Consider the following 14593-nt stretch of genomic DNA (forward strand, 5'->3'; position numbering starts at 1 on the left):
ATTATGACTGAGCATGTGGGACTGCAAATTCTCTAAAATATCATACCTGTCATGCTTTTCATTAGAACCATAAATATTTAAAAGGCTAAAGTCCTGTTCTGTAAAAGTTAAGTGTACTAACAGTGCTCGTCCGTCTCTCACCACTGTGCTCCCCTTTAAAACAATCTGAGGATTATTTATTAAAATGGCCACTCCATCATTTCTATTTTCGTTTGAGCCACTCCATAGTGATGGATGTGGCCACATTTCCTCCCACTGTTTGTAATTTCTTAAAAAGGGTATGCCACATTCTTGGATTAAAAACAGATCAGATTTAAAAGTTTTTAGAAATGTTAAAACGCTCTGAGCTCTAATCTTTGACTTCACGCTTCTAACGTTAATAGTTGAGAAGGTGTGGGTCATAGGTATGATTAAAAATAAAAAAATAAAAACACAGATGGGGTTACAAAATTTTAAGAGAACATTATTTGAAAAAAACAAGGCAGTCGCTAAGGTATTTCTCTAGAGCGTATTTCTTCCTTTACCTCAGCAAAAGGGGCAGAGCTAAAACACTGGTCATCTCTCAGGGGCACTTGAGGTGGTGATCGCTCACGCAACCTTAAATTCATAGTGTTTCTGCTTATTGGCGTTGATTGCAATAGTATATTTAAAAAGGAGAGTTCATTTGGTGAGCCTGAGGGGAAGATCCTGGTCTCCCCCACCTCGCTATCTGGGCTCCCGGGCCTTCCCCTCTTCTCCGTGGACAGGGGAGACTCAGAGGACCGTTGAGATGCAAGCCTTTTATTATTTTGAGCACAAGTGATCTGGGTGTCTTCACTGTCAGCCTCATGTGGACTGACTTCGCTTGACTCGCTTGTGGGCATTTCTTGCAGCATCTCACTTTCCTCTGAGCTCTCGATTGGTGGGGCCGGCCTGCTCTCCTCCACTTGCCCCTCCTCACCTGTCCCCTCTCCACCAATGACAGGATTTGGAGGGAAATTTGAATTTTCTTTGTGACATTCAATTTGTTTGTCAGCTTCATTTCCATTTCCTTGTGCCATTTCTTTTCCAGCCTTCAGTTTGTTGGCAAATGATTTTGGACAATTTCTGTAGAGGTGGTTAGTTTCCCCACAAAGATTGCACTTTCTGCCATTGGTACATTCTTCAAAAGTATGCCCAATTACTCTACATTTCCTACAAATTGTTTTCTCACACGCTTCCGCCAGGTGTCCATGCTCACCACACTTGCAGCAGAGCTTGGGCTGGCCCTGGTAATGTATGTAGCCCCGGTTTTCACCCAAGACTATCATTGGTGGGAGATGTTTCAGGCCCTGAAAGCCCTGGGGGTCCTGCCATTGTTGGATGGGTACCCGCCAGGCACAGTTCCAGATGCCGTCCTCATCCCTCACCTTCACAGCCTGGCCTTTAACCGTGCAATATCTACCCAGCCAAAAACAAATGTCTTCTGCATTCACTGTCTCATTAAACATTCTGACAATAACTGTTTTAGCAGCATTATCAGTCAGTTTTTCAACGTTGAACACAGAGAACTGGGCTTCAAAACGAGTCCAAAATTCACGAAGGTTCACAGCAGAGGTGAAACTCACATCAAATCCCTTACTAAAGGGCAAAGTTATAATACAATTTAAATCCTCAGCTTTAAATTTCAGGGTTTGTTGGACAAGCTTTCTGGAGAAGTCCAGCCTGGACATCCACAGAGGCTCACCACCATCCCTTTCCCGAAACATAAATCGAACACTGTGGGGCCTCCGCATGCCGTCATATGTAGCCGACATGTCGGAGACAACCACTTGGTCAAAACTTTTCACGAACAAAAATCCAGTAAACTCACCTTTGTCGTTCTCCTAAAACACAAAGATTAAACAACACAATGAACAATACCCCTGCAATTGAGTTAGATTCACAGCCACAACAGGCATAGAATTATCTCTCAACAGAGGCGATCGCAGTCTTAGCCAAAAGGCCGAGAAGCGATGAAGAGGATAACTGACGGACTCAAGTACAGGCTTCTCGGTCTACCTACTCTCACAGTCGGTTATGTTACACCAAGCAGCGTTGCTCTTATGGACACTGAGACGGAGGAAACCTTGTCTGCTGACTTAACCATTCATTATTCACAAGCCTTCACATAAGCAGCTGCAGTCCAACAACTTTTGCAGTCTTCCTGCAGGATGAAAGGCCAAGCGCCTGCTGCGGTCCCGGCCAGACTTGTGAAGAAAGCCAGAAGACCATAGTCAAGTCTTGCTCATTTGTGTTAATTGGTTTCAAGACTATCGCTCTTAATTATTGACATACAAGCCAGGGAAGAGCGCGAACGCAGTTCCCCACTACCAGAAATTATGCAGTCGAGATTCCCACATTTGGAGAATTCGCAAGGGTCAATGCAGCCGCTAGTGCAATGGCTGCACCTCGCCCTGGGTGAACCACATTCTTGATCATGGTGTCACCCCTGCCAGGTAAGTATGCCTTCATCAGCCTGGACACGGGGTCTTGCTTTTTTCCACTCACCCTCTTGGATGACTGTGCCATTCGTACACTGGCGAATGCCTGACCCAGCATGATGGGCCAGTTTCTCTCAGTGGATTAGAACGGCGTGTGTACTTCGCACAGGGCATTAGAGGAGGTCACAGGCACAACTGCGGAGCACGCAATAGCTGAATGAGCTCAAGTGTCAAGCCTCTGGAACGGGTTCGACTCACCGGATTGGTGACAAGCAGAGTAGATGTGTGTCGGCTTCGTCGCCTGCTTCCCAATTTGACTACATGTTTGCTTCCGCCACACCTACTTGTGCGCACGTGAGTTTTGCCACAGCCCATTTTCTCTGTCCAGATTAACATTTTCGTTGACCAGCGAAGGTGGTGCACCGCTCCTGGAAATACTGCAATACCAGGATGATGCGCGGAATAGGCAAAGCAAGCTCTGAATCCCATCTCCCTGTTCAAAAAAGCATCTTAATACAAAGTCTCCAGATAGGAGACATATCAGATATTAAACTGATAAGAACAGATTATTTTTTCTTTTTCATGTTTTTATTGTCACTTTTGAATCAATTATAAATCACATTTCTCCAATATGGAGCATTCATTTTGTCTCCAACATGTTTTTGTTTTTCTTGGTGTGGCGGCAATACGCTTCCGTACTCTGGCACCACCAAGTGGACATTAAGTTGGAAAATGAAGATTGTCACATTTTGAAAAATCACAAGTCTCTCATCTCTATTGTGCAGGAGCGGCAAACAGCGAGTCAAGTGCGCGGGCTTGCATTCGGCAAGCCCACAACGGTTTGGCGCAACGCCAACCATCCTGCCCTCCCAAACAGACTTCGGGACCTGTCGTGGATGGTGGCCCACGAGATTCTCCCAGTCAGGGCCGTTATGCACTCCAGAGGAATGTCAGCGCACTCAACCTGCCCCCGACCTGGTTGTGGCGCCCAGGAGTCGGTGAGGCACCTCCTCTGGGAGTGCAGTGCTGCCGTAGACCTGTGGGCAACAGCCGGCCACCTGAGAAAATTCCCGGACTTGCCAGCAAGGGAGGTCCTAAATGCACAATACGTGCTCTATGGGGTGAGCCAAGCCAAGTGTTCCCGAGAGGAGTTTGCGAAAGACTGGCTCACCCTTGCCGCCATCAAAGACGCCATGTGGACCTCCAGAAACTTGCTGGTAAGGAGGCACAGGCAGACCCCCCCCGTGGCTGTGCTCCGAATGGCTGCAGAGACCATCGAAGCTGCACGCGGCAGGCCAAGGACACAGCCACCAAGAAGCGTCGCCTGTGCCCGCCCGGAGGAGGGAACCGGAGCTACACGGTGAAGGTCTCGGCAGCGACGGCCTGGCTCTCCAGGAGGGAAGGAGCAAAAAGAGTGACCCGGCAGGTCCTGGACAAGCGCTTTTTGAGAGGGTGGGATGAAGTCCCACTTAGTAATGCAGTGCTACGCTCCTGCACAATAGATATGAATGTTTTTTCATTTTTCATTTTGTTTTTATTTTTACATGTCATATTTGAGACAAAATGAATGCTCCATATTGGAGAAATGTAAATTTGTAATTGATTGAAAAGTGACAATAAAAACATGAAAAAGAAAGAAAAAATCTGTTCTTATCAGTTTAATATCTGATATGTCTCCTATCAGGAGACTTCATATTAAATTGCTTTTTTGAACAGGGAGATGGGATTCAGAGCTTGCTTTGCCCATTCCGCGCATCATCCTGGTATTGCAGTATATCCAGGAGCGGTGCACCACCTCCGCTGGTCAACGAAAATGCTAATCTAGACAGAGAAAACGGGCTGTGGCAATACTCACGTGCGCACAAGTAGGTGTGGCGGAAGCAACCATGTCGTCAAATTGGGAAGCAGGCGACGTAGCCGACACACATCTACTCTGCTGTCCACCAACCCGGTGAGTCGAACCCGTTCCAGAGGCTTGACACTTGAGCTCATTCAGCTATTGCATGCTCCGCAGTTGTGCCTGTGACCTCCTCTAATGCCCTGTGCGAAGTACACACGCCGTTCTAATCCACTGAGAGAAACTGGCCCATCATGCTGGGCCAGGCATTCGCCAGTGTACGAATGGCACAGTCATCCAAGAGGGTGAGTGGAAAAAAGCAAGACCCCGTGCCCAGGCTGAGGAAGGCATACTTACCTGGCAGGGGTGACACCATGATCAAGAATGTGGTTCACCCAGGGCGAGGTGCAGCCATTGCACTGGCGGCTGCATTGACCATTGCGAATTCTCCAAATGTGGGAATCTCGACTGCATAATTTCTGATAGTGGGGAACTGCGTTCGCGCTCTTCCCTGGCTTGTATGTCAAAAATTAAGAGCGATAGTCTTGAAACCAATTAACACAAATGAGCAAGACTTGACTATGGTCTTCTGGCTTTCTTCACAAGTCTGGCCGGGACCGCAGCAGGCGCTTGGTCTTTCATCCTGCAGGAAGACTGCAAAAGTTGTTGGACTGCAGCTGCTTATGTGAAGGCTTGTGAATAATGAATGGTTAAGTCAGCAGACGAGGTTTCCTCCGTCTCAGTGTCCATAAGAGCAGCGCTGCTTGGTGTAACATGACCGACTGTGAGAGTGGGTAGACCGAGAAGCCTGTACTTGAGTCCGTCAGTTATCCTCTTCATCGCTTCTCGGCCTTTTGGCTAAGACTGCGATCGCCTCTGTTGAGAGATAATTCTATGCCTGTTGTGGCTGTGAATCTAACTCAATTGCAGGGGTATTGTTATTGTGTTGTTTAAACTTTGTGTTATAGGAGAACGACAAAGGTGAGTGTACTGTTTTTTTGTTCGTGAGAAGTTGTGACCAAGTGGTTGTCTCCGACATGTCGGCTACATATGCCGGCATGCGGAGGCACCACAGTGTTCGATTTATGTTTCGGGAAAGGGATGGTGGTGAGCCTCTGTGGATGTCCAGGCTGGACTTCTCCAGAAAGCTTGTCCAACAAACCCTGAAATTTAAAGCTGAGGATTTAAATTGTATTATAACTTTGCCCTTTAGTAAGGGATTTGATGTGAGTTTCACCTCTGCTGTGAACCTTCGTGAATTTTGGACTCGTTTTGAAAATGTGAAAGCCCAGTTCTCTGTGTTCAATGTTGAAAAACTGACTGATAATGCTGCTAAAACAGTTATTGTCAGAATGTTTAATGAGACAGTGAATGCAGAAGACATTTGTTTTTGGCTGGGTAGATATTGCACGGTTAAAGGCCAGGCTGTGAAGGTGAGGGATGAAGACGGCATCTGGAACTGTGCCTGGCGGGTACCCATCCAACAATGGCAGGACCCCCAGGGCTTTCAGGGCCTGAAACATCTCCCACCAATGATAGTCTTGGGTGAAAACCGGGGCTACATACATTACCAGGGCCAGCCCAAGCTCTGCCGCAAGTGTGGTGAGCATGGACACCTGGCGGAAGCGTGTGAGAAAACAATTTGTAGGAAATGTAGAGTAATTGGGCATACTTTTGAAGAATGTACCAATGGCAGAAAGTGCAATCTTTGTGGGGAAACTAACCACCTCTACAGAAATTGTCCAAAATCATTTGCCAACAAACTGAAGGCTGGAAAAGAAATGGCACAAGGAAATGGAAATGAAGCTGACAAACAAATTGAATGTCCCAAAGAAAATTCAAATTTCCCTCCAAATCCTGTCATTGGTGGAGAGGGGACAGGTGAGGAGGGGCAAGGGGAGGCGAGCAGGCCGGCCCCACCAATCGAGAGCTCAGAGGAAAGTGAGATGCTGCAAGAAATGCCCACAAGCGAGTCAAGTGAAGTCAGTCCACATGAGGCTGACAGTGAAGACACCCAGATCACTTGTGCTCAAAATAATAAAAGGCTTGCATCTCAACGGTCCTCTGAGTCTCCCCTGTCCACGGAGAAGAGGGGAAGGCCCGGGAGCCCAGATAGCGAGGTGGGGGAGACCAGGGTCTTCCCCTCAGATTCACCAAATGAACTCTCCTTTTTAAACATAGTACTGCAATCAACGCCAAAAAGCAGAAACACTATGAATTTAAGGTTGCGTGAGCGATCACCACCTCAAGTGCCCCTGACAGACGACCAGTGTTTTAGCTCTGCCCCTTTTGCTGAGGTAAAGGAAGAAATACGCTCTCGAGAAATACCTTAGCGACTGCCTTGTTTTTTTAAAAATAATGTTCTCTTAAAATTTTGTAACCCCATCTGTGTTTTTATTTTTTTATTTTTAATCATACCTATGACCCTCACCTTCTCAACTATTAACGTTAGAAGCGTGAAGTCAAAGATTAGAGCTCAGAGCGTTTTAACATTTCTAAAAACTTTTAAATCTGATCTGTTTTTAATCCAAGAATGTGGCATACCCTTTTTAAGAAATTACAAACAGTGGGAGGAAATGTGGCCACATCCATCACTATGGAGTGGCTCAAACGAAAATAGAAATGATGGAGTGGCCATTTTAATAAATAATCCTCAGATTGTTTTAAAGGGGAGCACAGTGGTGAGAGACGGACGAGCACTGTTAGCACACTTAACTTTTACAGAACAGGACCTTAGCCTTTTAAATATTTATGGTTCTAATGAATAGCATGACAGGTATGATATTTTAGAGAATTTGCAGTCCCACATGCTAGGTCATAATCCACTAATTATTGGAGGCGATTTTAATTGTGTTTTAAATAGGAAGGATAGGAAGGGAGCTGGGGAGGATTTTAAAATTGACAAAACATCGGTTTTATTGCAAGACATGTGCCGCGTATTCAAATTAGAGGACTGCTTTAAAACCATACATCCAAGAGAGGAGGGCTTCACCTGGTTTAGTGGTGACGGCACCAGAGCCTCTCGCATAGATTACGTATTTACACGGGGTTGGACACAGATTGATGCTAGATTAACTCCTGTTTTTTTCTCAGATCACCTAATACTGTCTTGCACCCTTTCACTTTCTTCTGGCGTGACTATTGGAAGAGGTCTGTGGAAATTGAACTGCTCCCTGCTCGAGGACGAGACCTTGGTCTCTCAGTGCAGGGAGCGGTACAAGGACTGGCAGACCCTTCAAGACCTTTACAAATCACGGGCACAATGGTGGGAAATGATGAAGGTAAGGACTCAGACTTTTTTTAAAAAAGCAGGAAGAGAGAAGAAAATCAAGGAAATGAAATGTATGCTGGGAATGCAAAAGAGACTGCAAAGGTATTTTAATCTGACACAAGAGGGGATAAATTTTAATGATGAAATTAAAGAGATCAAAAAAGAAATGAGAGCTATGGCAGATATTCAGAGCAAAGGGTTTTTATTAAGGAGCAGAGAGAAGGAAATAGAAGAAGGTGAAAAATGCACAAGGTACTTCTTTAAAAAAATTATGAGCAAGGGTGGGGGCATTTTTAAACTAAAAAAAGAAAACGGTACCATTACAGAAACAAATAATGAAATAATTGAAGCAGTGGAAACTTACTATCAAAAACTGTATGAGCGTAAAGATACCCAAGAGGAGATAATGGTAGAGGTTTTAAACTTCATTGAAAAAACAGTGACTGACAATGGGCCTTTAACACAGGATTTTACACCTGAAGAACTAAATACATGTGTAAAACAACTGAAGAAGGCAAAATCTCCGGGCGAGGATGGCCTCTGCTCGGAATTTTACCTGACTTTTTGGGACATTTTAGCACCAGACTTACTCACTGTTTTTAATGAACTGGACAAAACAAACCGACTACCAGACAGTTTTAGAAAAGGGATAGTCACTTTACTGCATAAGAAAGGAGACAAAACAGACCTGAACAACTGGCGTCCAATTACGCTTTTAAATGTTGATTGCAAACTTTTTAGCAAACTTTTAGCTATGCGTATGTCTGTGTTTTTACAGGATTTGATCGATCCGGGCCAAACCTGTGCCATCGCGGGGAGGAAGATCACGGACAGCCTCATGCTGATTCGCGACACCATCTGTTATGCGAGAGACAGAAATATGCGGCTAGTAGTCCTAAATTTAGACTTTGAGAAGGCTTTTGATCGGATCTCGCACCAGTACCTTTTTAGGCTACTGCAAAAATGGGGTTTCCCGGGAAGGTATCTAGAGTGGGTGGGCCTGCTGTACCGAGACATTACCAGCAAATTTGTGGTCAACGGGAACTTGACAAAAGCAGTGCAAATTAACTGCGGCGTCCGTCAGGGCTGTCCCTTATCTGCCCTCCTCTATGTTCTATGCATAGAACCGTTGGCACAGATTTTGAGAAGGGACAAAATGATCGAGGGGGTGAGTATTCCAGGGGGCGGGGGACTCACAACAAAGTGTGTTTTATATATGGACGATATTAACATCCTGTGTTCTGACATTTTATCCGTGACAAGGACCCTGGACTTGACTGACTGGTATGGAAGAGCGTCTGGCTCTAAACTCAACAGAGACAAGACCCAAGCACAGTTTTACGGACCGTGGACCGCGACACAGAAGACAGGACTGCCCCTGACGGAGATACAAACGGACCAGAAAATACTTGGGATTAAATTCAGTAAGGGAGGGGGAGGGGATACAAACTGGGGCGACGTGGTAGGGAAAGTGAGAAAAAAACTTGGCTTTTGGAGACTGAGAGAGTTGACTTTAGAGGGGAAGATTTTAATAATAAAAGCAGTAATTTTACCCTTGCTTTTATTAATCGGTTCAGTTTTTATCCCAAAAAGAAATGTGCTTTTAGATTTGGACCGTGCAATTTTTTACTTTATCTGGGGTTCTAAATGGGAAAGACTGAGGAGGGACACGATGAAAAAAACAAAAGAGAAGGGTGGAAAAGGCGTGCCGGACCTCCAGCTCTTTTTGGGCAGCAGATATGTGGCCCTCCATCTGCAAAATGCTCTGGGACCATCCAGCAATCCCAAAAGTCAAGCAATGACACGATTCTGGATGGGATCGTACCTCCGTAAATTAAAACTAATACCCAGCGATCAAAGACTTCCGGTGTCTTTTAATTTACCACCAGCACATTCTTTTATCCCAAAATTTTTAAGAAATTTTAAATTGGAAAATGAAGACTGTCACATTTTGAAAAATCACAAGTCTCTCATCTCTATTGTGCCGGAGCGGCAAACAGCGAGTCAAGTGCGCGGGCTTGCATTCGGCAAGCCCACAACGGTTTGGCGCAACGCCAACCATCCTGCCCTCCCAAACAGACTTCGGGACCTGTCGTGGATGGTGGCCCACGAGATTCTCCCAGTCAGGGCCGTTATGCACTCCCGAGGAATGTCAGCGCACTCAACCTGCCCCCGACCTGGTTGTGGCGCCCAGGAGTCGGTGAGGCACCTCCTCTGGGAGTGCAGTGCTGCCGTAGACCTGTGGGCAACAGCCGGCCACCTGAGAAAATTCCCGGACTTGCCAGCAAGGGAGGTCCTAAATGCACAATACGTGCTCTATGGGGTGAGCCAAGCCAAGTGTTCCCGAGAGGAGTTTGCGAAAGACTGGCTCACTCTTGCCGCCATCAAAGACGCCATGTGGACCTCCAGAAACTTGCTGGTAAGGAGGCACAGGCAGACCCCCCCCCCGTGGCTGTGCTCCGAATGGCTGCAGAGACCATCGAAGCTGCACGCGGCAGGCCAAGGACACAGCCACCAAGAAGCGTCGCCTGTGCCCGCCCGGAGGAGGGAACCGGAGCTACACTGTGAAGGTCTCGGCAGCGACGGCCTGGCTCTCCAGGAGGGAAGGAGCAAAAAGGGCTACCCGGCAGGTCCTGGACAAGTGCCTTTTGAGAGGGTGGGATGAAGTCCCAATTAGTAATGCAGTGCTACGCTCCTGCACAATAGATATGAATGTTTTTTCATTTTTCATTTTTTATTTTGTTTTTATTTTTACATGTCATATTTGAGACAAAATGAATGCTCCATATTGGAGAAATGTGATTTGTAATTGATTGAAAAGTGACAATAAAAACATGAAAAAGAAAAAATCTGTTCTTATCAGTTTAATATCTGATATGTCTCCTATCAGGAGACTTCATATTAAATTGCTTTTTTGAACAGGGAGATGGGATTCAGAGCTTGCTTTGCCCATTCCGCGCATCATCTTGTTATTGCAGTATTTCCAGGAGCGGTGCACCACCTCCGCTGGTCAACGAAAATGCTAATCTAGACAGAGAAAACGGGCTGTGGCAATACTCACGTGCGCACAAGTAGGTGTGGCGGAAGCAACCATGTCGTCAAATTGGGAAGCAGGCGACGTAGCCGACACACATCTACTCTGCTGTCCACCAACCCGGTGAGTCGAACCCGTTCCAGAGGCTTGACACTTGAGCTCATTCAGCTATTGCATGCTCCGCAGTTGTGCCTGTGACCTCCTCTAACGCCCTGTGCGAAGTACACACGCCGTTCTAATCCACTGAGAGAAACTGGCCCATCATGCTGGGCCAGGCATTCGCCAGTGTACGAATGGCACAGTCATTCAAGAGGGTGAGTGGAAAAAAGCAAGACCCCGTGTCCAGGCTGAGGTAGGCATACTTACCTGGCAGGGGTGACACCATGATCAAGAATGTGGTTCACCCAGGGCGAGGTGCAGCCATTGCACTGGCGGCTGCATTGACCCTTGCGAATTCTCCAAATGTGGGAATCTCGACTGCATAATTTCTGATAGTGGGGAACTGCGTTCGCGCTCTTCCCTGGCTTGTATGTCAAAAATTAAGAGCGATAGTCTTGAAACCAATTAACACAAATGAGCAAGACTTGACTATGGTCTTCTGGCTTTCTTCACAAGTCTGGCCGGGACCGCAGCAGGCGCTTGGTCTTTCATCCTGCAGGAAGACTGCAAAAGTTGTTGGACTGCAGCTGCTTATGTGAAGGCTTGTGAATAATGAATGGTTAAGTCAGCAGACAAGGTTTCCTCCGTCTCAGTGTCCATAAGAGCAGCGCTGCTTGGTGTAACATGACCGACTGTGAGAGTGGGTAGACTGAGAAGCCTGTACTTGAGTCCGTCAGTTATCCTCTTCATCGCTTCTCGGCCTTTTGGCTAAGATCAAGTGTAGTATCTGTTCTTATCAGTTTAATATCTGATATGTCTCCTATCAGGAGACTTCATATGAAATTGCTTTTTTGAACAGGGAGATGGGATTCAGAGCTTGCTTTGCCCATTCCGCGCATCATCCTGGTATTGCAGTATATCCAGGAGCGGTGCACCACCTCCGCTGGTCAACGAAAATGCTAATCTAGACAGAGAAAACGGGCTGTGGCAATACTCACGTGCGCACAAGTAGGTGTGGCGGAAGCAACCATGTCGTCAAATTGGGAAGCAGGCGACGTAGCCGACACACATCTACTCTGCTGTCCACCAACCCGGTGAGTCGAACCCGTTCCAGAGGCTTGACACTTGAGCTCATTCAGCTATTGCATGCTCCGCAGTTGTGCCTGTGACCTCCTCTAATGCCCTGTGCGAAGTACACACGCCGTTCTAATCCACTGAGAGAAACTGGCCCATCATGCTGGGCCAGGCATTCGCCAGTGTACGAATGGCACAGTCATCCAAGAGGGTGAGTGGAAAAAAGCAAGACCCCGTGCCCAGGCTGAGGAAGGCATACTTACCTGGCAGGGGTGACACCATGATCAAGAATGTGGTTCACCCAGGGCGAGGTGCAGCCATTGCACTGGCGGCTGCATTGACCATTGCGAATTCTCCAAATGTGGGAATCTCGACTGCATAATTTCTGATAGTGGGGAACTGCGTTCGCGCTCTTCCCTGGCTTGTATGTCAAAAATTAAGAGCGATAGTCTTGAAACCAATTAACACAAATGAGCAAGACTTGACTATGGTCTTCTGGCTTTCTTCACAAGTCTGGCCGGGACCGCAGCAGGCGCTTGGTCTTTCATCCTGCAGGAAGACTGCAAAAGTTGTTGGACTGCAGCTGCTTATGTGAAGGCTTGTGAATAATGAATGGTTAAGTCAGCAGACGAGGTTTCCTCCGTCTCAGTGTCCATAAGAGCAGCGCTGCTTGGTGTAACATGACCGACTGTGAGAGTGGGTAGACCGAGAAGCCTGTACTTGAGTCCGTCAGTTATCCTCTTCAGCGCTTCTCGGCCTTTTGGCTAAGACTGCGATCGCCTCTGTTGAGAGATAATTCTATGCCTGTTGTGGCTGTGAATCTAACTCAATTGCAGGGGTATTGTTATTGTGTTGTTTAAACTTTGTGTTATAGGAGAACGACAAAGGTGAGTGTACTGTTTTTTTGTTCGTGAGAAGTTGTGACCAAGTGGTTGTCTCCGACATGTCGGCTACATATGCCGGCATGCGGAGGCACCACAGTGTTCGATTTATGTTTCGGGAAAGGGATGATGGTGAGCCTCTTTGGATGTCCAGGCTGGACTTCTCCAGAAAGCTTGTCCAACAAACCCTGAAATTTAAAGCTGAGGATTTAAATTGTATTATAACTTTGCCCTTTAGTAAGGGATTTGATGTGAGTTTCACCTCTGCTGTGAACCTTCGTGAATTTTGGACTCGTTTTGAAAATGTGAAAGCCCAGTTCTCTGTGTTCAATGTTGAAAAACTGACTGATAATGCTGCTAAAACAGTTATTGTCAGAATGTTTAATGAGACAGTGAATGCAGAAGACATTTGTTTTTGGCTGGGTAGATATTGCACGGTTAAAGGCCAGGCTGTGAAGGTGAGGGATGAAGACGGCATCTGGAACTGTGCCTGGCGGGTACCCATCCAACAATGGCAGGACCCCCAGGGCTTTCAGGGCCTGAAACATCTCCCACCAATGATAGTCTTGGGTGAAAACCGGGGCTACATACATTACCAGGGCCAGCCCAAGCTCTGCCGCAAGTGTGGTGAGCATGGACACCTGGCGGAAGCGTGTGAGAAAACAATTTGTAGGAAATGTAGAGTAATTGGGCATACTTTTGAAGAATGTACCAATGGCAGAAAGTGCAATCTTTGTGGGGAAACTAACCACCTCTACAGAAATTGTCCAAAATCATTTGCCAACAAACTGAAGGCTGGAAAAGAAATGGCACAAGGAAATGGAAATGAAGCTGACAAACAAATTGAATGTCCCAAAGAAAATTCAAATTTCCCTCCAAATCCTGTCATTGGTGGAGAGGGGACAGGTGAGGAGGGGCAAGGGGAGGCGAGCAGGCCGGCCCCACCAATCGAGAGCTCAGAGGAAAGTGAGATGCTGCAAGAAATGCCCACAAGCGAGTCAAGTGAAGTCAGTCCACATGAGGCTGACAGTGAAGACACCCAGATCACTTGTGCTCAAAATAATAAAAGGCTTGCATCTCAACGGTCCTCTGAGTCTCCCCTGTCCACGGAGAAGAGGGGAAGGCCCGGGAGCCCAGATAGCGAGGTGGGGGAGACCAGGGTCTTCCCCTCAGATTCACCAAATGAACTCTCCTTTTTAAACATAGTACTGCAATCAACGCCAAAAAGCAGAAACACTATGAATTTAAGGTTGCGTGAGCGATCACCACCTCAAGTGCCCCTGACAGACGACCAGTGTTTTAGCTCTGCCCCTTTTGCTGAGGTAAAGGAAGAAATACGCTCTCGAGAAATACCTTAGCGACTGCCTTGTTTTTTTAAAAATAATGTTCTCTTAAAATTTTGTAACCCCATCTGTGTTTTTATTTTTTTATTTTTAATCATACCTATGACCCTCACCTTCTCAACTATTAACGTTAGAAGCGTGAAGTCAAAGATTAGAGCTCAGAGCGTTTTAACATTTCTAAAAACTTTTAAATCTGATCTGTTTTTAATCCAAGAATGTGGCATACCCTTTTTAAGAAATTACAAACAGTGGGAGGAAATGTGGCCACATCCATCACTATGGAGTGGCTCAAACGAAAATAGAAATGATGGAGTGGCCATTTTAATAAATAATCCTCAGATTGTTTTAAAGGGGAGCACAGTGGTGAGAGACGGACGAGCACTGTTAGCACACTTAACTTTTACAGAACAGGACCTTAGCCTTTTAAATATTTATGGTTCTAATGAATAGCATGACAGGTATGATATTTTAGAGAATTTGCAGTCCCACATGCTAGGTCATAATCCACTAATTATTGGAGGCGATTTTAATTGTGTTTTAAATAGGAAGGATAGGAAGGGAGCTGGGGAGGATTTTAAAATTGACAAAACATCGGTTTTATTGCAAGACATGT

The 14593-nt window shown here is 46.3% G+C and overlaps 8 non-coding genes across 8 annotated transcripts; 6 read left to right on the top strand and 2 right to left on the bottom strand.

Moving 5' to 3' along the window:
• Positions 1 to 2299: 2299 nt before the first annotated feature.
• Positions 2300 to 2464, bottom strand: LOC147174459 (U1 spliceosomal RNA). Its single transcript, XR_015094943.1, has one exon. It is a non-coding gene; the product is annotated as a U1 spliceosomal RNA (small nuclear RNA).
• Positions 2465 to 2853: 389 nt separating this feature from the next.
• On the bottom strand, positions 2854 to 3051 carry LOC147174460 (U2 spliceosomal RNA). Its single transcript, XR_015095241.1, has one exon. It is a non-coding gene; the product is annotated as a U2 spliceosomal RNA (small nuclear RNA).
• A 988-nt stretch (positions 3052 to 4039) lies between these two features.
• Positions 4040 to 4238, top strand: LOC147174461 (U2 spliceosomal RNA). The gene has a single exon (XR_015095237.1). It is a non-coding gene; the product is annotated as a U2 spliceosomal RNA (small nuclear RNA).
• A 389-nt stretch (positions 4239 to 4627) lies between these two features.
• Positions 4628 to 4792, top strand: LOC147174462 (U1 spliceosomal RNA). Its single transcript, XR_015094952.1, has one exon. It is a non-coding gene; the product is annotated as a U1 spliceosomal RNA (small nuclear RNA).
• A 5565-nt stretch (positions 4793 to 10357) lies between these two features.
• On the top strand, positions 10358 to 10552 carry LOC147174463 (U2 spliceosomal RNA). Its single transcript, XR_015095249.1, has one exon. It is a non-coding gene; the product is annotated as a U2 spliceosomal RNA (small nuclear RNA).
• Positions 10553 to 10941: 389 nt separating this feature from the next.
• LOC147174464 (U1 spliceosomal RNA) lies at positions 10942 to 11106 on the top strand. Its single transcript, XR_015095164.1, has one exon. It is a non-coding gene; the product is annotated as a U1 spliceosomal RNA (small nuclear RNA).
• Positions 11107 to 11430: 324 nt separating this feature from the next.
• On the top strand, positions 11431 to 11622 carry LOC147174465 (U2 spliceosomal RNA). The gene has a single exon (XR_015095126.1). It is a non-coding gene; the product is annotated as a U2 spliceosomal RNA (small nuclear RNA).
• Positions 11623 to 12011: 389 nt separating this feature from the next.
• Positions 12012 to 12176, top strand: LOC147174466 (U1 spliceosomal RNA). Its single transcript, XR_015094953.1, has one exon. It is a non-coding gene; the product is annotated as a U1 spliceosomal RNA (small nuclear RNA).
• Positions 12177 to 14593: the final 2417 nt, after the last annotated feature.

This window comes from Leptonotus elevatus, chromosome 5 (genome assembly GCF_054856555.1).
Source record: "Leptonotus elevatus isolate MCC_2025b chromosome 5, RoL_Lele_1.0, whole genome shotgun sequence".
NCBI lineage: Eukaryota > Metazoa > Chordata > Actinopteri > Syngnathiformes > Syngnathidae > Leptonotus > Leptonotus elevatus.